Here is a 21501-nt window from a genome sequence, read left to right on the forward strand (position 1 = left end):
TTTCATGTGGATGAGTTGCTTTTCAGAATGTCAAGTTGACATGTTTTTCATGCGAGGCTCCCTTTTACTAACTCTTTAAGCCATAGTTTCGTGCCATGTGTTTCAAAATCATTTAACAAATGGAATTCATATCTTACTTGAAAATAAACTTTATGGAGCTTATAGATTAAAACATAGGTAAGAATTCTAAAGGCAGAGTGGTCATTTTCCTCTGCCTTTTGTGGCTTCTTCCTTATTTATTTATTTATTTATTTATTTATTTATTTATTTATAGACAAGGTCTTGCTGTGTAGCCCACCCTGGCCTGGAATTTGCTGTATAGCTTAGCTTGGCCTCAAAAATCAAGATCCTGCCACCCCAGACTCATAACAAGTAACAGCTTTTGATCATAAATATGGCTCTTGGAAAGGTATAAATGTAAGATTTTCAAATAAGAGAATATCAAACATAGAGAAGATACTAGAATGTGTCATACCATGTGGTTCAAAAGCAAGGCATATTTGTGGAACATCAGTGAATATACAATAGGCATGTACATGTATCCTGGTGGTAGTCCTCTATGACTGAAAATTTCATTGATAAGGTGGAGATGTGGTTGTGACCCCCTCTGCAGAGAAAGCTAAAATCAAGTAGAGCTACTAAAGCCATGGGCCAAAAACACCAAAATGAATAAATACATAAAAATAAATCTTTGCATCAATCATATCAAAATACTCCAATGAAAAAGTTGGCATGGAGGGACTTTCGCAGTATTTTGGTTTTGAACAATGAAGTCTACGGTATTGTTTGCGGGGGGGGGGGTGCTCTGTCTTGTGTGTCTTGTGTGCTGCTTTTTAGTGTGGTAATTTTCATGTTAATTACAAAAACAAAAAGGACTTGGGCCTTTCAAAGTTCTAGGTATTGATTTGTTGTTGGCTTTTATGTAAAAGTTAGTTCCAAAATTAACTCAAATGCATTTTAGTCAAATAAAAGGGGGAAAGGGGCAATTTGAGTTTTTCCCAAACTCAAAAACTATACGAGTGCACAGCTAAAACATACCTTTGTGTTTCACATCAGCAAGTGTGAGCACAGCTCTGAGCTGTGCTCCTCAGGTTTGGGGTGGTATGTGGGAACTGATGCCCTAGCTAGTCATAGGGACTTCCAAAGGGAGAGGCATGCTGAGATGTTGAGACTAAAGAAAATTTTTCTGGTAATATTGAATGGGGGTATTGCTCTTCTTGAGGTCATTGACAAATATGATCTTTCCTATTTTATTTGAAGAAATATAGAGAATTCTAAAGTAATACTGAAACAATGAAAGTCCAAGTATTAACTAGAACAGTGCCCACTATGTTCACATATATTAAGAGATTATAAACTGAAGGAAGCCTTTGGGCTATCTTTTCAATATATGTGACTGATTCATTTTGCCAATCATGAATTATCTCAAGGCAAGAGTAATTATCTGCGAGGCATCATCAGAGAGAATTATGATTTCATAATTCTGTGTTCCCAGGGGTCTAAGTCTCCATTGGTGGCTGTTGATTTAAGATCAGTTTTAAGAAATAAGAACTTCTACAATATACACTTCACAGATTGATTACAAAATAGCTTAACTAACTATAACATGGAAAAATGTATCTTGGGTTTGACCCGACACACTAACATTTTTTCTAATGATGAATGCAATTTTAGAAGTCAAAGCTAACAGGGTACATGCTTTCCTTTAAATGACTCTGTAATCTTAATGACCTAAGGATACAGGAGTTGGTTGGCTTGTTACCATGTTTTAGTTGCCCAGTGGCACTGCTTCAACTTCACTTCCTGAATAATGGTGATAGGCTTGATCTTGCAATCCTTCTGAGGTCTAAGCCATTGCCTGGGACTGGGAATATTTCCACAGCTGCAGCAACGCATCACAGCAAACATGACGTCTAATCTGGCACTATAGCACTATAGTTCATAATCCTGGAAAGGATACATCTTCGAATGTCACTGGAAGATACCACAAAGAAGAAAAGTGCCCTGGGCTAACACAGACCATCTCGCATAAGGGAGATCACGAGGGAAGTGGGTCTCTAAGCATAAGGTAGTGCTTTCTCTCATGTCCTCATTCTGACTTCAAAGGAAAGTACAAGATGGAGTCAGTTAGGAAATCAGGATATTTGCTATGTAACTATTGGAACTAGAACCACTTTAAGGTACAGGACTGGAAACAAATTCAAATGTAGTCTTAATAACAAATACAGTCATGTTCTGTTCTAAGCCCAAGAAATGTTTGAAACCTGTTTCCTAATTCGAGCCCCACTCTTGCCTTTACTATAGAAGTCACAATATTATGTTGGTATCCCGGGAATTGGAAAATGATTGTAATTGTCCAGTATCATACCTACCAGGTTGACAATGACTTCATGTGATCCTGTTTACTTTTCCAGCCTATACTTTGGGTCTCTTAAGATATGGCTTGGGCAGCCAGGCGGTGGTGGCGCACGCCTTTAGTCCCAGCACTCGGGAGGCAGAGGCAGGCAGATCTCTGTGAGTTCGAGGCCGGGCTGGACCGATAGCCTCCAAAACAATACAGAGAAACCCTGTCTCGTAAAAAAAAAAAAAAAAAAAAAGATATGGCTTGGGCATTATATTTTTCTTTGAACTCATACTCATCTAAAATTCTCCATGATATCAACCTACCAGGACTGACTGAATTAACATAAAAGTAACTGCATATACATTTAGCATGAAACTACTATCTCTCTTTTTTAGCAGGTGAAAGCACACTTACTCCATAATACCACATAAAAATATGATTTTTACCTGCATTTCAAGAACTTTGACTCTGTAAAGAAAGAAATTAAAGAAGATACCAGAAAATGGAAAGATCTCCTATACTCTTGGATAGGTAGGATCAACATAGTAAAAATAACAATATTGCCAAAAACAATCTACAGATTCAGTGCAATTCCCATCAAAATTCCAGCACAATTCTTTATAGATATTGAAAGAACAATTCTGAACTTTATGTGGAAAAACAAAAGACCCTGTACAGTAAAGGAACTTATGGAGGAATCACCATCTCTGACTTCAAGCTCTTTTACAGAGCTATAGCCCTGAAAACAGCTTGGTATTGGCACAAAAATAGACAAGTAGACCAATGGAATTGAATTGAAAACCCTGTTGTTAACCCACACAACTACAAACACCTGATTTTTTACAAAGAAGCTAAAATTATACAATGGAAAAAAGAAAGCATCTTCAAAAAATGGCACTGACATAACTGGATGCTAACATGAAGAAGACTGCAGACAGATCCTTATCTATTGCCATGCACAAAACTTAAGTCGAAATGAATCAAAGACCTCAACATAAATCCAGCCACACTGAACCTCTTAGAAGAGAAGGTAGGTGGTACCTCCAACAAATTGGTACAGGAGACCGCTTCCTGAATATAAGACCAGTAGCAGAGACACTGAGATTGGCAATTAACAAATGGGACCTCTTGAAAGTGAGAAGCTTCTGTAAGGCAAAGGATGCAGTCAACAAGACAAAACAGCAGTCCACAGAATGGGAAAAGATATTCACCAACCCCACATTTGACAGAGGGCTAATTTCCAAAATATACAAAGAACTCAAGAAGCTAGCCATCAAAACACCAGATAATCCAATTAAAAAGTGGGGTACAGAACTAAACAGAGAATTCTCAATAGAGGAATCTAAAATAGCCAAAAGACACATAAGAAAGTGCTTAACATCCTTAGCCATTAGGGAAATGCAAATCAAAACAACTCTGAGATACCATCTTACTCCTATCAGAATGGCTAAAATCAAAGACACCAATGACAGTTTATGCTGGAGAGGATGTGGAGAAACGGGAGCACTCCTTCACTGCTGGTGGGAGTACAAACTCCTACAGCCACTTTGGAAATCAGTATGGGAGTTCCTCAGGAAAATGGGAATCAGTCTACCACAAGATCCAGCAATCCCACTCTTAGGCATATGCCCAAAAGATGCACATTCATACAACAAGGACATCTGTTCAATTATGTTCACAGCAGCATTATTTGTAATAGCCAGAACCTGGAAGCAACCTAAATGCCCCTCAACTGAGGAATGGATGGAGAAAATGTGGTACATTTACACAATGGAGTATTACTCAGAGGGAAAAAATGAAATCTGAAATTCACAGGCAAATAGATGGAACTAGAAGAAACCATCCTGAGTGAGTTAACCCAGTCATAAAAGACAAACATGGTATGTACTCACTCATATATGGATTTTTTACATACAGCAAAGGATTACCAGCCTACAATCCACACCACCAGAGAAGCTAGGAAACAAGAAGGACCCTAAGAGAGACATACATGGTCCCCTGGAGAAGGGGAAAGGGACAAGATCTCCTGAGCTAACTGAGAGTTTGGGTGAAGGGGAGAGGGAGTTAGAAGAAAGAGAAGGGGAGAGGAGGACCAGAGAGAGCAGGAAGATCGAGTCAGGGGAAGAATAAAGGAGAGCAAGAAAAGAGATACCATAGTAGAGGAAGTCATTATAGGTTTAAAGAGAAATCTGGCACTAGGGAAATGTCCAGAGATTTACAAGGATGACCCCAACTAACAATCTAAGCAATATTCGAGAGGCTACCTTAAATGCCCTTCCCCAATAATGAGATTGATGACTACCTTATATGCCATCATAGAGCCTTCATTCAGTAGCTGATGAAAGCAGAAGCAGACACCCACAGCTAAACACTGAACTGAATTGTGGGATCCAGTTGCAGAGAGGGAGGAGGGATGAACAAATTGGTCAAGACCAGGCTGGAGAAACCCACAGAAACAGCTGACCTGAACAAGGGGGAGCTCATGGACCCCAAACTGATAGCTGGGAAGCCAGCATAAGACTGTTCCAGACACCCTGAATATGGGTGTCATTTTGGAGTTCTGGTTAATCTATGGGACCTCTGGTAGTGGATCACTATTTATCCCTAGTACATGAATGGACTTTGGAGCCCACTCCACATAGAGGGATACTCTCTCTCAGCCTAGACACATGGGGGAGGGTCTAGGCCCTGATCCAAAGGATATGACAGACTTTGTAGATTCCCCCATGGAAGGCCTCACCCTCCCTAGGGAGCAGAAAGGGAATGGAATAAGGGGCTGGTGGGTGGGCAAAGGAGGAGGGGAGGGAGAGGGAACTGGGATTGACATGTAAAACAAGCTTGTTTATAATTTAAATTTTAAAAGAGGGGAAAAATAGATGGTCTTTTGCAGATGTCTAGTTTGCCCTTTCAGACAAATGAATTTACCTTCTGCACAGGGTACCAAAGAGTATTTGGCCATCTTTGTAAGGCAACTGACAAAGATCAAGTAGAATGATGAAGAGTTAAGAAAGATTGCTAAACTAATTAATATAAAAGACTCTGTGTGTGTGTGTGTGTGTGTGTGTGTGTGTGTGTGTGTGTGTGTGTGTTGAGGGGAATGCTGGACTGTTAATAATTTTATAAAAGGTAAGAAGTGTGAGTGTGTGTGTGTTGGGGGGAATGCCAAACTTTTCAGAAATCTTTGAAAGGTGGGGGGGGGTGGGTGAGGAGAATGCTGAACTAGGCAAAATGTTTATACATTGCAGGTCCATCGTCTCATAAAGAAAGCCTTCATTTGTCCTGTGATGACCTGCCCAGTAACTCACCCATTGCAGGAAGGTTTTCAACTGGCCTGACTTCGTTAGCCTAGAGTAGTGGATGATTTCTGTAGTAGTTATACTTCATATGTGTACATGATGTTTCAAAAACATCCTTACATCCTTGTGCCCAGAGACATTTTTTTATGTTTCTAGGTTCTCAGCCTTCCATAAAGTGTTTGGCTTGCTTAAGCACTGTTGTCGTTCTTTCAGTCTGTGACAATGACAAAAATGATATATGACTTCAACTGAATGCATCACAAACATTTTTAAGGGGAGAAAAGGTTGAATAACTTTACTGGAGGGACTCTCCATGTCCTTACATAGGCTTGCAGTTGTAACCATTTTGTGTTTGCATTACAGCGAAAATGAAAAGACATTTTGTCAGATGGGGGGAAAAGTTCACTAGTAATGACTCTCATCTCTCATTCACAATGTGTCACTTGTGTAAGAGTGGCGATCAATATTAAATTACTCATAGACTCCTTTAGCAAAGGCGATATCTTCAGTCAGCCCCTTCTTTCCCGATGATAGACTATTGAACTGAGTAGAATTTACCATATTGCAAAACTCTGCTTCCTAGATCCTTCAGTGCCTCTGTAAACCTGTATCTCCTGTTAGAAAACACCTTAACACTTTCTTAAAAAACCAAAGCAGCATGATGAATGGGGACTTCTCGCAGCTATTGTGTAGAGTTTGTGTCGAGCCAGGATGCTGGCATCAACCCTCATCCTGGCCAGTCTTTCCCACCCAGGTGGTATAAACAAGCTTTTGTGGGGTGGGAGAATAAGCTGGCAAGATAATGGAAATATGTTTTCAGTCTAAATGGTAAGACAGACTGTATTTTGCTCTCATCGTAACACTTTGTCAGGCTATGAGCCACTTCTAATGTGAATAAAGCTAGTTACTGTTTGTCTCACAAACAACCATTACTTTATTTTATTATTTTCACATTTGTCTTCTGGCAGAATTACAAGAGTAGAAAATTACAAACACCTAACTGTGGTGATATATCAGTTTATTAACTATTAGATGAGAAAATAACCAGGTTCATAGGCAAGTATTACCGATGGGGTACACTCATCTTTTGCTGTTACCAAGAAGGGCTTGAAAGCCACTGTGTCCATCGAAAGAGAAGTCACTATGAGGTGACTACTGCTGAATGAATGTATGCTTAAGTCCTGTGTAGTGAACCAAAAAACAGACTTGAAACACCAAGTGTCTCCTGAGCATGAGACTCTCATGGGAACAGATCCAGACACGAAAACCATGATTTATGGGGTTCGCAGAGATCATTTCTCCCCTCACAGCTTCACCATTGATGTGAATCTCAAACGGCGAGGCTTCCCAAGATGGAGAGCCACAAACAAAACACGAATGCTGTGGCTCAACATAAAGATATGTAGCCCCTTACCAGAACACCAAGGTCCAGAAGACAGCCACTGTCCACTTATGTAGAATGTAAGACAAGAAGAGATACAAATTGTCCTCAAGATAAAATGTCGTGAAAGAGTAGAAATGTGCTAATTGTTCTTTTCAACTATACAGCTCCAGAGCAAAAGTCTATAGGCATATTGGGTGCTGCTACAGGACGGACATAACACACAGGCTGTGTGCTCAAGGAAATCACACCTTTCGCAGCCACATCTAGGAAACTTCAGGTTTAATTACTTTAATCAAGGCCATTAATCATTTTTAAGATGTTAGGGTGTAATCAAATTCTTGATACTTATTCAACAGATCACTTGAATTCCATATGTATAATCCTAGTGAACCTATCTCTACTTCCTTCAATACTTAATATCATGTCTTAAATCTCAACTTTTTAGAAGCTGGGGAGATGACTCAGTCAATAAAGTGCTCGCTAAGCAAGCATGAAGACTTGAGTTCAGATCCTTAGCACACATATAAAAAAAATGGTGGGGCTGCACAGATGACTCAGCTGTTAAAAGTATTGGTTGTTCTTCCCAGCACCCACATGGTAGCTTACAAATAGTTGCAATTCCTGTCCCAGGATCTGATGCCTTCTACTGACCCTTACCGACACTGGTACATAGACATACATGCAAGCAAAACACCCATAAATAAAACAAAAAGGTATAATGTGTTCTTCTCTAAGCCCAGTCCTGGGGATTTGGGACAGGTGGATCCTGGTAGTTCACTGGCAGTTAGTATAGGCAATCAGTGAGTTACAAGTTCAGTGAGAGACCCCCGTCTCAAAAAAAAAAAAAAAAAAAAAAAAAAGGTGGAGAATGGCCTAACTGTAGAACCTTTAACATACATTTGGATCTGTGTAAGCTGTGTTAACATCCACCTCACACGGAACTTCTGAAGATTGAATGATAGTATGAAAACCTTATGGGTAGTGGACTATCAATAAACTGTAGTGCAGCAAACTCAAATGTAGTTCATTAAGATCTAAAATGCGTCCATATGCAAAGCCTCTACTTCCCCCTCACCCATCTGCATTTAATGCATCCCAAGGCAGTCTGCAGCATCTATTCCGCTTGTATTAAATTACTAACATACACATATTTCTTTCTATGTGTAAATTCATAGATTCACCGACCTAGAAGAGCATAAACTAGGCCAGAGCTTCAACTTACACGCGAAAACAACTGAGGTCCTGTATAAGATAAATATTTGCACAGTTGCATACACAGGCCCCGTTTCTGAAATGTGCTGCTTTGGTTGACAATGTGACCATAAAGTAAACATTTTCTCTCATATCTTTTATATTTTATTCGATTTTGTTTTGCTGCGGATGAGATAACTAGTTCCATTTTGTTTGTTAAGATAACGTATCGTATGTGTCCTGTTTTCAAGAACAATGGTTTTAGCCTGATTCAAAATAAACACACTGGTGAGGCCCTGGATCCTTAAAAGAAAGTCTTAAATCTGATTAATATCACTGAGCTTGAAATTACGTTATTGCGTTTAAATGATGTCCTACGCCGCCACCAAGTTGATAATATGCAGGTGAGTGGAGTTGTGCTCCACCATGCAGCCCCTGAGGCGTATTTCTTCACCAAGTGTGCCTGTGCGCATGGCTTCTACCCAGGGCAGCGGCAGCGTCCTCCGGGGCTCTTGTAAAGACAGCATGTTTAAGCTCAGTTGACAGAGCTATGAGCGATCCATCCCAGGTCTGTTGTTATTGCTGTCAGCTGCCCCTCTCTCTCATGGCAGCCAGCCTTTCCGGTTCTTTCAGCTCCCGGTTCTCTTCTTAGCTTGCCCCCAAGGCCTCGCCCAGATCCTTGTAATCAGAATGGTCCTCTCCCCTCCCCCACCCTCGCCTTAGGTAACTCATCTTCATGCCCCAGATCAAATGCATCATTCCTCTGGTGTCACTAACCCGCGCAGAACCTCCTTGTAGCATCACGTGGCCACATTCTTCTCCACAGAACTTGGTGTTTGCAAGTTGTCTGTGATTGCGTGCGCTCTTAGGGTTCCCATACGGAAAGCGAGGTGTTTGTGTCCCTAGGGCCTCTGTGTTCATTCGTCAGGTACAGGAGAGCAACTCAACATGTATTTGTGTAGATTGGCTAAGTGAATGGGTTCCTGAATGCTTGACTGAACGAGGAATGAATGCATGAATGGTTTGTTTTTAAGACTTCCCAAACTTTCTGATACAACAGGAAATCAAGCACAACTGATGAGATGAAAAGAAGCTAGAAATAGAGGGAAAAGAAAGGCAGGCAGACAGACAGATAAGTTTTATTTCTCATGGCGGCAAATAAATCCTAGCTTTTAACCACACTCGACTTTTCTTGGATAATGAATTTGAATCACATGAGGCTATGATGCCCCCTTGTGGTTAATACTCACATTGACCACTTTCAACGGGCCTGCACTTTTTTTTTTCCAAAAAGGATTATAAACTATTACTATAAGGGAAAGCAGAAATCCTCTCAGCTAAATATCCCATGCAATTATCTCCAAGAATTAGCTGAAACATTATCATCTTACTTAAATATCAATTGTTTTCATCTTTTTAAATATCAAGCTGATTCAGAATAACACACAAGTAGGCTCAGATCATCAGATGACCATGAACGTGCGCACATGTAAAGCCATCTGCTCTTCCCAAGCCATTTTCCATCTTCCTTATTCCTATAAATTAACATTTACTGGATGCCCTTTTTTAATAATAGTGAGACATCCATTGATACATCAATAAATGGCATTTATCATTTGAAGAGTCACTCTAAAATGTAATCAAGTTCTATCTGACATATTTTTAAAACATTTCTAATATTAGTTTTAATAGAAATTTAAATTTTTATTCTAAATATTTAATATCAAATGTATTGCTGTGAGTCAGGAGACGCTTCCATCCCCATTTTTCTTACTCTGTATCTCACGGTATGACTACACACAATGCAGTTCCTTTCCCTTCTGTGCGCAGTAGCACCACAAATAAAGGACACCAGAGACAGATATTTGGGCTCAAGCTTCAAGCTGAAGATCAGAAAATCTAGCCGGCCACTAGTTCTTACTCTACCTCAGAATGAAAGGCAATTCTGGCTTCACCAAACCTCAGACTGTAACCTCTCCGCAGCATGATTGGAGAATCCTGAGACTTCAGTGTCTTCCTATCCTCAATATGGCTGAAGAATGAATGCCTCATACTGACTACTGAAGACCCTGCTCCTATCTTTTATACCCCTCTAGTGCTGGGATTAAAGGCATGTGAACCTAGGTGCTGAGATCATCTTTGTGTGAGCTGTTTCTCTTTAGGAATGGATCATTCTTGTGTAGATCCGGGTGGCCTTGGACTCACAGATGTCCATCTACCTCTTAATCCTGAGTTCTAGGACTAAAAGTGTGTACCACCGCTCCCGAGCTTCTGGATGCTGGGATTAAAGGTGTATATCACCACTGCCTGACCTCTATAGCTTAAAGCTGACATCGCTTTTCTGAATCCTCAGGCAAGCTTTAATAAATCATAAATACATCACCACAATAACAGGTTCTACTGTGACATTTTCATAGATGTATAGTGCTCTTTGATGACATCTGTCTTCCTATTCACCACTCTGTCCCTCTCCCCTGACCCACTAGACCCCATATAGCATTTTTCCTATTAATACACTCAGAATATGAATATGAGAGAAAACACACAGTATTCATGTTTTCTGATTTTGGCTTGTTCCACTTAATGTGATGGCATTTGGTTCCATTTGCTTCCCATTTTCCTAAAAATGATCAGAAATTCAGGCCACAAAGACCAGAAGATGAAAAGAGAAAAAAATCCAAGGAACAAAATATTCATCCAACAAAGACAAACTTAGAAATCAATACCTAGACCTATTATCATCCCAAACCCAGATGCCTAAACACCAGAGCAAAAGTACAATCACCAACATGGCAAGAAAACAACCTTAAAAACAACTTTATGAAGATGATAAACGTACTTAAAGAGAATATGAAAAAAATCCCTTAAAGAAATTGAGGAAAAGACAGACACTTGGAGGAAATCAATAAATCCCACAAAGAATGCCAAGAAAAACAAACAGGCTACGGAAACTATTCAAGACAAGAAAACTGTAAGAGGAAGGTAAGATGGAGAGGATGAGGTTAACTCCATCCTCAGAAAAAGCCACCTTGAGAAATTCCCCGTGTGGCACAAGGCTGATTCAGCTCCAGGCAAGGAACCATAAACAGTTCCAAGGAGCACCCAAACTGTGCCCACCCCGGTCAAAGTGATCCCATCCGGGCAGTCAGGCAATGACTAATTTTGGTAAAAAAAAAAAAAATCTTGCCACAACTGTCCTTGTGGGCACCGTTAGTAAAATTTTGAAATTCCCCTATCCCCCACGTCAATGAATCCAAAGGTCACCTACTCTTACCCAATCATGGGTACCCAGGCATGTACCACCCTGCTTGCGGTTTTTTTCTTTATAAACCCCTTGCAACCGAGGCCAGGCACCCTTTTCCTGCAGCTGCTGTGCCAGTTTCCTGGACAGAGTCCTTGCCGAGGCTCAAACTTAGCAATAAACCTTGTGCGTTTGCATCGGCGACTCGACTCCTTGGTGGTCTTTTTGGGGTCTCGAGAACTTGGCATAACAAAAACCGTAGCAGAAGCAATCAAGAATACAAACTGAGGGAATTCGGGAAATGGAAAATCTGGGTAAGCAAACAGGGACTACAGATGGAAGCATCACCAAGACGATGCAGAGACAGAAGAGAGAATCTCAGGTATTGAAGATGCGGTAGGAGAAATAGATTCTTCAGTCAAAGAAAATGTTAGATCTAAAGACTCCTAACACAAAACATCCAGGAAATCGGGGACACTTGAAGCTGAGAGTAGGTATCGAGACACAGTGCTGTGGCAAAGTGACGCTATCACTTAGGATAAAATGTAATTCTTTGACTAAAAATAGTAAATAGAAAAAAAGAAAATAAAGATTATACTAACCAAAACAAAACCCTCCTTTAGGAAGTATCTGAACATCGCTAGTGGTGGTGGTGGCAGCCGTGGACACTTTTAATCCCAGCACTCAGGAAACAGAGGATCTCTGAATTCAAGGTCAACCTGGTCTACAGAGTCAGTTTCAGGGCAGCCAGTGATACACAGAGAAACCCCGTCTCTCCAGCCCAAACCAAGCCTGCAAGCCCACCTCTTGTGGCTGCATTCATCTCTCAGCAAGTGTTTTCTCTCTTCAGGCTCTCACCTCAGTTCCAATCACCTCTGAATCTGTCATCGTTTGTCAAAAATGTCAACCTATGCAGCAAACACTGTCACTTGGATCACCATCCTTGTGAATACAATATGGCTTCCTTCTTTGCCTTCTTTCCAGAGTTATAAGCCACCATTAAAACCTTAACCATAACCATTTTCTCCTCTGATTCCCATTCAACTACAATTGAGACAACCTTCTTGATTTTTATATAGAACAATGCCATAACAGTGACTGTCATGGACTAGGTTTCCCTGTTTTACGAATAATGAATGAATGAGTGAACTAATATAAACAGTGAAGTGATTGTGGAGACCATAAGCATCTTCACTGTACAGAGAGGACCTAGAAGCTCTGAAGAGTTGAGCACTTTCCTCAGATGACTCTGCTAATATTAGCCTGGTAAAGATGTTTTCATTCTCTGGCATCTCAACAAGGATTTCTTTGTTTGTTTTTTGCATTTTTTCAGACCTCTTTTGCTTTTCTGTATTTGTTCATCCTCTATAACGAGCTCAGGGATAAAGCTCCTACCTCTTCCTCACATTAGACCTTAGCTCTTAGAGTGGGACAGGAAACAATGACCTCGAGGCAGACTTACTGTTGTAACTCCCAGCAGTCTACTCTGTACTCCTGGGCCAGCATCTCACTTCCTGCTTTGCTTAATCACCTCCATCTTCTCCTCAGCCTCTTCACAAGACTGCTTCCTCCACCACCTACTACTTCTTTTTGCTTTTCATTTTAACCTTTACTTTTTTGTGTGTATGGGTATTTTGCCCTCTTGTATATCTAATTATCTCATGCATGCCTGGTGCCTGGCCAAAAGAGAGTATTGGATTTCCTTCGATTGGAGATACAGATGATTGTGAGCCACCATATGGGTTCTAGGAAGAGCAACCTGAGCGCTTGACTAATGAGTCATCATCTCTCCAGCACCAGCCACTCTTTCTTAAGTCCCTTTATCTCTGACATCGCTGTTGCTGCTTCCTTTACTAGTTATGCTGTTTGTAACTTTCTTAGCACAGTGTCCCGTGTTTATCCCTTGATCATCTGTCCCTTTTGTGAATTCTCCTTCTGAGAGATTCCAAATCCACTCAAACTTCTGAGCACGGGTCTCCTCCCTCCAGACCTCCAACTCTAACTTAACATTTCCTGTCAATGTTTGGTCATGTTGGCTCTGATGGCTGAGGCTGACCTTCCCATCTCTGCCCACTGCCCTTCTCTGAACTCCAGCCTCCTTTTCTCTTAGAGTGCCCCTTTGAATTTACTCATCAGACAGCGCACACATTATGGGGTTGGCGATGATCCTTCTACCTCCTGGAACCTGAAGCTACAGAGCCTGTCAAACACTGAGTTCCTTTGCATTCCATTTGTAACTTTTAAGCAGGGCTTTAAGTCTCCTGTAACTTTGCTTCATGTCCCTATCTGACCTCACTGTGTCCCAGCATGCATCCCTTGTCACAGCCCAGCTGATGTTGCTGTCTTCATGGCAGATGCCAGCTGAGGTCGCTCTAATAGTTAATTTTAAGTATCAGCTGTATAGGATTAACGATTCAATAAGTGGTTATGGTGAAGCACCATTGCCCTGCTCTATTGGAGGGTCATGAGGTGGGCTTCCAGGAGGTAAGCTACTGAGTAGATGGGTTGATTAATGAACATTGTGGTGTCATCCAATCATTGAGGTCCTGGATGGAACGAAAAGACAATCTCCTCTGTCTAAGAGTTGAGATTCTCCTTTTCCTGCCACTGAACAGCTGAACTAAGACACCTGGGTCTGGGGTTCCAACATTTACACCAGGCTCTCAAGTCTTCAGCCATGGACTAAGAATTACACTACCAGCTTCCTGGGTTACAAGCTTTCAGAGTTGAAATAACCCCTGCCACAGCTGTGCCAGGCTCTGTAGCTTTCTAGGTGGCCTGTTGTGGTACTTTTCAGCATCCATAATCAATTCCCACAATATGTCTCTTCTGTGTGTCTACCTGACCAGCTACCTATCTGGGATCACTTAGATTGTCAATGTAATTGGAGTAAGAAATACCTTGGTGAGCAAAACAGACATCTGGGTGCGTCCCTTGAAGTATTTCCAGAGATGATTAGATCATGGAACTTTGAACTAATCAGTGGATTAATGCCTTCATGGTTTCCTAAAATGATGACCTTACCGGGAGATGGTGACCTGTGGGAATCAGTCCATGTTCCTAAAGGGCTGTACCTCCCCATGAGCTGCTCCTCTGCTTCCTGGATGCCATGGTGTGAACTTTCTTGCTCCACTGTCCCCTCCTTGTCGTGATTGGCTGACAACTCTGGAAACATGAGTCAAAATAAATACCCCCCCTTTTAAGTTCTCTTGGGTGTTTTGCTTATAGTAATGAGAAAGCTGACTAACACACTACCGTTTATCTATATCTATGTATCTACCATCTACCTGTTCATCTATCATCTTCTAGGGGTTCTGTCTCTCTGGAGAACCCTCACAAACACAATCATGCAGGATCCCCTTAAATAAAATGGCCATTCTCAGACAACCTATATACTACCAGCCTTTCTGTTCACCTTGGGAACCAGCATTCAAGTTCCATTTTCAACTGGTGCCCATTTATTTTCTTTAACAGATGATCATGGGTCTTTGAAGAGCTTAATACATCACAAATAATCAGTGCATGGTGCCTATTATTTTTTTGGTGATGATAATGATAACAAATACACTTCTACCTTAATTGCATGGTGAAGTGAAATTTTCTAAAAACAAAACCTCCGAGGCCATATTCTCTGGGTTCAAAGAACGCCAATGTGCTTCTGTTAGCAAACAGCCAATATTTCCTCTTACAAACCAGTCACAGCACAGCTAAAAGGAAGGTCAAATGGGTCATTGCAGTTGAAATCAAGCTTCCAAGTCTTGTTTTCCAAGTTTTTATGTCATTGTGAAAATTCAGACTAAACACAAAGTGGAAAAACAACAAACCTAAAACAAACAAAAAAACCCTAAATCCTGACACCCCAAAAACAACAAGAAAGGATGAAACAGAATAAAATTTTAGAATTTAAAAAAGTGAAGGTCTATATGTATGACCGTGTATATTCTCTTTGAGTCCAGTATTTTCATAATTTCTTTTTGAGAAGAGCCAAAGCTCCAATTTGCTCTGAGTCATAAGAATTCTCGTTCAAATCCTGATATACAACTTGCAGAGTAACATATGCGTTTGGTGGACTGGGGACTGGCATTTTGAATGTAAAAAATTATCATTATCATACTTGTACGATTTTCTTAGAAAAAAACTTATGTAAAATAATTGAATGGATAACATAATATATAAAATAAATAATACAAGTAAAAGTCAGGCAATGGTACATGACTTTAATCCCAGTACTTAGGAGGCAGAGGCAGGAGGGTCTATGTGCATTCAAGGCCAGTCTGGTCTACATACTAAGTTCCAGAACAGCCCGAACTACTGAGTGAGACCAAAAACAAACGAATAACAAATGAGAAATAAATATAAAAAATAAAAATTCAAACTAAAGAAGCAGCCAATTCATCATTTAATTTTATCAAAAAGGTCTTTTTGAATGTATAAAGAACAAGATAGGAACAGCTCTACTTTAAATAAATAATATATGCTCTTAATGTATAAGAAATAGAAATTGATTCGAAACATGATACAAAATAAGTATAAATTTCCCTAAAATGGCACTCTTATTTTATCAGTCATACACACTCAAGAGTAAATAAAGGCTTCCAAATAAAATAAAATAAAAAATTCCTTGCTTGATTGGGAGGAGCTGGTCCTGCCCCTGCTTGCTTTGCTGTGTTCTCTTGTCTCCCATGGGAGGTCTGCCCCTTTCTCAACAGAGGAGTGGACAGCAGAGGGCGTGGAAAAGGAGAAAGCAACCGAAACTGTGGTTGGTATGTAAAATAAATGAAAAAAATAATAAAATAAAAGAAAAACCCTGCTTGTATAATTCTCAAAGGCTGGAAATTGCAGTCTTAGAGACAGATGATGAAATTTATAAACAAGTATATTTCAAGTCCTTTATAATTAGGGACCGTTAATACTTTTTAATTTTCAATAATAACAAGACACGTGATTTTTGAAATATAAATTTTAAAACATTCGTTAAACGAATCGAATTTTGTCTCCGACAATAAAGCGGCTATAAGAAACAAATCACAGTAATGCTTCTTGACTTACATCAGAAAAACGAAGTTTTCCCTGACCGGGAATCGAACCCGGGCCGCGGCGGTGAGAGCGCCGAATCCTAACCACTAGACCACCAGGGAACTTGAAATGCTTGCTTCTGCTACTTTATTTGATCCATATAAAGTGTTGGATGCACTTCCAAACTGTAGAGGGCACACTCGTTCTTAACTGTATGTGTTTAATAGTTGTAACAATGAGCACCAGCACCGGAAACTAGAGACGTTTTTCAACTTTCAGGCGGAGGTTGCAACAGCTGCAAAGAGGGAAACAGCTGCTAAGGACCCTCGAAATCTGATCCCTTTCCGCCTGCGGTGCCAAACTCTTGGTCTACCTGCATTCCATGGAACTATTTCAGTGCTTAGGGTACTGTCAAACTTTTGTCCAGATCTTGTCATTTCCTTCATTCTTTTCTTAACCGCTTTGGACATTTTATTTAAATCAAATCTATCTCCATTTGTATCTGTCTTTTCTTTTTTCCCCGTCATGTGAATTTTAAGTGCCATTAGACACCCAAGAAAATCTAATGATAGCTTGTCCCTGGCAGAGCGGGCTTTACCCACGAAAAGCCCGTAGTATGTAAAGGTAGGTACCAAAGAGCGTATCGCGCATGTAAATTAATACATATGTATGCGTCGCATGATCGTGACTTATTCAAAACCTGATTCTCAGCTGCAAGAACTGAGGTTGCTGTGAGCTACCCTCACAATACTCAAAAGATTCATAGCTCGACAGTCGCTTCGATATACACTAAGCACAGTCAGGAAATTATAATTGCCAAGAGTTCAAGAGCCTTCTAACCAGCCAGCCTCCCCACCCACAACCCCTCAAGAAATGTGAGTCCAGAGTAATGTAAACCAGAGCCCCACTGTGCTGCATGGTGGAAAGAGGCAAGGTCGGCTTGAATCCAGGAAGAACTTGCTCTCCACAACATCCTCAAACACTGTTGAGATTCGGCTGTCATCGCACAACTCGTCTTTCTCGCCAATGTTTCAGATGATGATGAAGTCATTGATATAACCTAAAACTATCTAAACACACCAACTGGAAGATTCGAGGAAATTGCAAAGATGAATTTTAAAAAGTATTACTTGAAGACATTTCCAAACATTTTTTAATAGGCAGGGTCTCACTGTTGCAGCCCTGGCTGGGCTCAAAATTTTCTGAGATCCACTGGCCTCTACTACCGAGAGCTGAGATTAAAGGCCTGTGCTAACCCTTTATCGTATTTTATATAGAAAATACACATCGTCGTCGTCCCCGTCCCCCCCGCCTTCTTGGCCAAGAAATTTCAGAAGACCAAGATCTGCTGACGCCGTTTCTCTCTGTTGGAGGGGGTGAGGGAGTAATCTATCCAAAGCAACTGAGTACCTGGTTTTGAGCAAAAAGATAGCGCCAATGCCAATTTTAGGATTTTAGTTTAAAAAGCCCCAGTGAACCCCATCCCCGGGTTCTATCCGTCAGATCGTCCTCATTCCTTCTTGGCAGTTGGAAGGTCCTAGCAAGGTCTCCTGTACAGCCCCAGAAACCACCTGTCCAATGAACAAACAAATAGGTTTGGGTTTTGTCTTCTTGTTTTGTTGTTACATTTTTGTTTTTGTTTCTGTTTTTTTTTTTTTGACAATATCTCACTATGTAGCCCAAGCAGCCCTAGAAACTGTCTATTTAGAGCAAAATGGCCTTGCACTCAGAGAGATCCACCTGTCTTTGCCTCTCAGGCGCAGGAGTTCATAGCTTGGGTCACCACATGTAGTTTTTATCAGTCTTTTTTCAGAGATTTTATTTTGAAAAATATAAAACCTACAGGAGCAGATAGTGGATAACGAAAGCAGCAGCCCCTTCATATAAACCTGTGCTGTGTGCTCTTTGACTTTCATAAATGGCTCTGGTGCCTTGAAATGCAACTAGTACTAATCTAGATGCGCTTGGTGTGCTGAATTCACCTTGGCTTTTCTATCCTTAAAGAAATAAAATCTCAATATTTTTAAATGTCGATCCTTTTAAAATGATAATATCGGTTCTATTAAATACCCAACATTCTTATTTTTTACTATTGTTGTGCAGCTATGTAAATATTTTAAGTTCTGTATGTAACTTGCATAATGTTATCGTACAGTAATGACCTAGATTCACTGGCTACTAATATTTTGTCATGTTTCCCTTTCTCCTGAGCCACATGAGGGTATTGCAATGTCATAATAAATATTTTATCATTCATAATCTCATAAGCACTAGCAATAACATTGAACTCAATACAACACTTTTATTATATGATAATCAGAAGTTTCAATTGTCCTAATATTTTTTATATATGTTTTAAATTCAGGACCCAACTAAGTCTCATTTCTTTAGAGTGCAAGTTTTAATTTTCTTTTAACATTTATTTTATTTAAATAATGGAGGACAGCTAGATATCTCTTTTGACAGGAAAACTATCATAAATGGTACATTTGCTTTAGTGCTTTCTATCAGAGTGTGTACAGTGCCAGCCAGTGCCTCTCATTACTGGTGATGTTGTGCATACACGTCCCCAGAGCATGCCGCCTATACCACGAGTTTTATGTCCACTTGACACAGGCTATAGTAGTTGGAGTGGAGGAAACTTTAGCTGAGAAAATGCTTCCATAAGATCAGGCTATAGGCAGGCCTGCAGGGTATTTTCTTACGGGTTGACACAAGAAGGTCCAGCACATTGTGGGTAGGTACCTCTGAGCTGCTGGTCCTGACTTCTATAAAGCAAGTTGACCAATCAGTGAGGAGCAAGCCAATAAACAGCAGCCTGTCCGGGATATATTCTGTATCAGCTTCTGCCTCCAGGCTCCGGACCTGTTTGAGTTCCTGCCTTGACCTCCTTCAGTGATGGACTATGGCGTAGTCAAAAACACCCTTTCCTCCCCAACTTGCTTTTGGTTATGGTGTTTCATCACAGCAATAGTGACCCTAACCAGGACACCACCTTTCAAAGCAAAATAACTTTACAACTTGCGATGGAGAAAATTATGCTGGATCACCTGGGAGAGTCCCAATCATCAAGTGTCTCTATGAGTGAAAAAGGCTGGGGAGAGCCAGAGTGAAAGGCAAAAGACTCAGCTAGGCTTGCTGGCTGCAGTAAGCCTGTGCTCGGGTACCATGGAGCCAAGGAAGGCAGGTGTCCCGGGAAGTGGGAACAGACAGGGAGACTGATTGTTCCCCAAGCCTTTGTTCAGAAAGAAATCAGGCTTGCTAACACCTTGGTCTATCCAGTGAGATCTGCATTGGGCTCCTCGACTACAGCACTATAACAAATGTGATGCTTTACAATACTACTCCTATGGTACTTTTGAAAGCAGTAAGAGGAGAGTAAATGGTAAGCTTGATCACTTGGTGAGGTGTCTGACATAACTGTGTATTGTAATTACACATGTCACTAGTAAATATTGGGAACAGCAACTACAGCTAGTGGAATTGACCCCTTGAGACTGGGATGTCTGTGTTTTCAGCTTGTTGATGATACTGTTCTGAATCATTTGTTATTGTGTTTATAGAACTGTGACCACTTAGTTTCACGATCCTTTGGTAAAGAATCCCCCCTTCCTCTGCTTATCCATTTTGTTTACATGCTCACTTGGGGCTCATATCTTCTTACTCTGTTTTGTGAGTTTATTCCAGGTACTTTACTCTAGTATGGTTCCTATGGCCTCTGGCATATGGCTATGCATAGAGTACTTTGATACTTTTTGGCCAAAGACAATTCAGATATATTTTATACTTTATAAAGTAACTTAGGGAGGGTTAAAATATCTTCTGTTCTCTAAATGATCTCTTTTGTGCTTTTACCAAGTAATAGCTTGCTGTACCAATTTTCTGTTTTTTTATCAATATATTCTAAAGATATTCACCATATGAGTATCATCCTATCATCGTTCTAATAACTGTTATGGCATTGTGTTCTGCTTATAAGATCTTACTGTTTTCAAAACAGAAGAGCAAATAACCTTAAACCAACATTAAATAATCAAGTGCTTAGTTTTCAAAATTAATTTTTCCACAAGCAAGCCAATTTCTGAGTGGATAAAACTATTGTACCAGAAGAAAAAAAATCAAAGCATTAAGTCAAAGTAAGGTATAATTTATTGACAGTTTTACTTAGCAGCTTGACTTCAGTCTGACTTAGTACTGTGTCAAGGCACCAAGGACACCAAGGTGAGCAAAACAGGACTCCAATTTTAAGAATTTATACATGTGTGTATGTGTGTGTGTGTGTTGCCTATGTGAGTCTATGTATGTATGTGGGGCCCACAGAGGCCAAAAGAAGACTTTGGGTTCCCTTGAGCTGGGGCTTCAGGCAGTTGTGAACTAGGAATTTGGATGCTGGGAACAAAACTCAGGTCCTTTGGAAAAGCAAGAAATGTTCTTAACTGCTGAGCCATGTCTCCAGTCCTGGATTGCCAACATTACAGCTTACCTTGAGATGGCAGTTAAGTAATCAAGAAATTATAGTATAACAAAAAATGTCACCTATTTTAATACATTTATTCAATAGATTCACATCTCTCTTTCATAATGTATACATACTGATAAGACTATAAAATGATACAGATCCATGGAAAATAGTTTGGTAGTTTCTTATAAAATTGAGCATTCACTAACCATATCACCAAGTATATGGACCCTTGCCATCTTACTGCCTCAGGTTCCTCAGTGCTGGGATTACAGGAATATGGTGCCACATCTGACTTCTTTAAAGTTTTCTCAAAATCAACATGGCATCTTCATGAACCAATAGAGTCTATGGGGTACACCAATGACCCCAGCTTGTGAAAATGAGCCGCTGCATTCAACCCTGCTAATTATGCTCTCTTTGACCTCTTTAGAAGTAGAGGGCCACAAACAGATGTTTACAATTGTCATTGGTGTCACTTACAGCCTGTGTCAACCAGCCCAAGTCCAGGGTGAGAGAGCATGTGAGCATGTATTTCTCTCTGTGTTAGACATAGGAAGATAGTTCTAA

General features: G+C 40.4%; 1 non-coding gene across 1 annotated transcript; it reads right to left on the bottom strand.

Annotated features, from left to right (window-relative positions):
- Nucleotides 1-16522: 16522 nt before the first annotated feature.
- Nucleotides 16523-16594, bottom strand: Trnae-cuc. Its single transcript has one exon. It is a non-coding gene; the product is annotated as a tRNA-Glu (tRNA).
- Between the last annotated feature and the right edge of the window lie 4907 nt (nucleotides 16595-21501).

This window comes from Mesocricetus auratus, unplaced genomic scaffold, assembly GCF_017639785.1.
Source record: "Mesocricetus auratus isolate SY011 unplaced genomic scaffold, BCM_Maur_2.0 Super-Scaffold_100018, whole genome shotgun sequence".
Taxonomy (NCBI): Eukaryota; Metazoa; Chordata; class Mammalia; order Rodentia; family Cricetidae; genus Mesocricetus; species Mesocricetus auratus.